Source organism: Juglans regia, chromosome 12, assembly GCF_001411555.2.
Source record: "Juglans regia cultivar Chandler chromosome 12, Walnut 2.0, whole genome shotgun sequence".
NCBI lineage: Eukaryota > Viridiplantae > Streptophyta > Magnoliopsida > Fagales > Juglandaceae > Juglans > Juglans regia.
In genome coordinates this window covers 16,661,613-16,664,399 of record NC_049912.1, presented here as the reverse complement: position 1 = coordinate 16,664,399, position 2,787 = coordinate 16,661,613, and the positions used below count along the sequence as shown (strand labels likewise).

Here is a 2,787-nt window from a genome sequence, read left to right as displayed (position 1 = left end):
ACATTTTCGTTTTAGCCTTATAGATTTTAGAGTTCTCATAAGCATCATTCCTCAACTCCTCCAACTCGGTCAACTAAAATTTCCTAAACTTACCAGCATTCAATTTCAAAGAAATACTAACAAGAAAGTGTCATCTCGGCCGAGAAATACATGCTTAAGACTTGAGGGCAGTGACTTCAATTCCAATTTGGGACTATCCACGCTTGAAAGAATCTACTTTTCACTTTTTTTAGACAGTTTCTCAAATTTTGGTTGCCAAATATGTGGGCCATAATCCTGAGATTCATAAAAAATAGCACAAACATCAACAACATCAGATGAATTATTCATAGTATCAAACTCAGAATTAACAAGAAAATATTCAAGGGATTTAGAATCATAAGTTGTGTGAACTCCCTTATCTATGAGTGTGTCAATCATGTACGTTTTGTGGCACTCGTCATCCTCTATTGGTTGTTTTTCAATATGAAAAATATTCACCTCAAGAGTCATATTCCCAAAAGAGAGATTCATTAGACCATTCTTGCAATTAATAAGAGCATTAGCAGTAGCGAGAAAATGTCTACCTAAAATTAAGGGGATTTTAGAATTAGAGTTAAAAATAGAACTAGTATGAAGGATTAAGAAATCAACAGGGTAGTAAAACTTGTCAATTTGGATCAAAACATCCTCAACTATTCCTCTCGGTTTCTTAACTGAATGGTCAGCTAATTGAAGCCCAACAAAAGTAGGCTTAATTTCACCCAAACCAAGCTGCAAATAATTGAAATAAGACATCAAATTTACACTAACTCCTAAATCTAGCAACGCTTGCCAAACTCATGATTCTCTATATTACATGCAATGGTTGGACAACCAAGATCCTTGTACTTAGGAGGAATTTGTTGCTCAATTAGAGCACTAACTTGCTTTGTTAGGAATGATGTATTCTTAATATGGTGTTTACTCTTAATTGTACACAAATCTTTAAGAACTTTTGCATAAGTAGGAACTTGTTTAATAATATGCAAAAGAGGAAGATTGATCTTTACGTACCTGAGGTTCTCCAAGATTTCATTGCTAGAATCCAAAGTTCGCATACCAGATTTTAAAGCTTAAGGAAATGGTAGCTTAACTGGGCTCTTAATTACCTCGACTTTCTTGAGCAACTCGGTACTATCATTGCTTTGTTCCTCTTCAACATTCTCTGGCTTATCAGTTGTGGGGATGTGTAAGGACTTACCACTTCGTGTCACAATAGCATTGACCTTCTTCAAATTTCCTTGAACCATATGTTGACCTTGGGGTGTAAATTGAGTTTGAGAATGGAACTTGCCACGCTCATTCACACTCAAAAAGCTCATCAACTTGGACACATGATTTTTTATCTCCTTATTTTCTTTAATAACCAGCATAGTCAAAAATTCAAACTTTTGATTAGTTTTACTCTGTGTCTCAATAAAAGTATGTAAAGTATCTTCTAAGGGGTTTTTAGAAGAAGATGATGCATGATACGGTGTAGGATAAGCTCTAGGGGTTGTGTTGAAGGCTGGTTTTCAGACTTCCAGCTAAAATTGGGGTGATTGCGCCACCCCGGATTATATGTATCAGAGAAATGTGTAAAAGGTTTCTTGTACATACCTAAGGCATTACATTGATCCTCATATATCCCTCTCATCTCATCAAATGTGGGACACTCTTGGGTGAGGTGATCTACCTCGCCACATACAAAACATGGTCTAAAAGACTCTGCATGATTAGTCACGTGTGTTGACTTTAAGTCCTTAGTCTTTAACACATCTAGCTCCCTAGTGAGCATCTCAACCTTAGCCTTTAGGTTATCCACTTCCCTGAGATAGTAAATTCCACCACCATTTGAGTTTTCTGCAGGTCATGACCTATTTGTGCTATTAGTGGCACTAAGTCCAATCCAAGTGTGAGTTTTTTCAGCAAGCTCATTAAGGTATTCTATGGTCTCATCAAGATCTTTCTGTAAAAACTCATCATTACACATCGTCTCCACAAATTGGCGCTTTCTAGGTGTAAGTCCCTCATAAACATAGCTCATTAAGCACCAATTCTCATACCCATGGTGAGGACATATACTCAACAACTCTTTAAATCTCTCCCAAGACTGATACAAAGTCTCACCGTCCTTTTGTGTAAAGGTGGAGATTTATCTTTTTAAAGAGTTGGTCTTATATTGGAGAAAGTATTTATTAAAGAAGATATAAGTCATCTCATTCCATGACCCAATAGATCGTGGTCTCAGTGAGTATAGCCAACTCTTAGCTCTATCCTTCAAAGAGAAAGGAAAGAATTTAAATCTCACAACATCATCAGTTGCATTTTGACTATGAAAAGTCGCAACTACTTCCTCAAACTCCCTAATGTGCACATATGGATTTTCATTTTCCAAGCCATGAAAAGTAAGGAGTAACTGTATCATCCCTGTTTTAAAATTCAGTTGGCAAGTATTAGCTGGAAACATGATGCATGATGGTGTGGTTGTGCATGTAGAGTGGAGGAAATCCTGAAGAGTTCTATTGGGTTGATCTTCGTGGTCAATCATTTCTTCGGGACTAGATGGATTGTCAAATAAAGGATTTAAAAATTTTAATTTTGACTCTAGCACAGGCCTACATGCAAATCTATCCAAGGCATCTCTATATCTGTGCATGCAAGGTAAAAAGAAATAATACGAAAAAAATAAAAATTCTATAAAAAGAAAGAAGAAAAAAAAATTAATGCAGCAAACTAAAAGATGGAATGAAGTTACCGTCATTACAAACTGCTGAAAAAAAACTA

At 36.0% G+C, this 2,787-nt stretch overlaps 1 non-coding gene across 1 annotated transcript; it reads left to right on the top strand.

Moving 5' to 3' along the window:
* The first annotated feature begins 2,063 nt into the window (after nt 1–2,063).
* On the top strand, nt 2,064–2,171 carry LOC118344115. The gene has a single exon (XR_004797880.1). It is a non-coding gene; the product is annotated as a small nucleolar RNA R71 (small nucleolar RNA).
* Nucleotides 2,172–2,787: the final 616 nt, after the last annotated feature.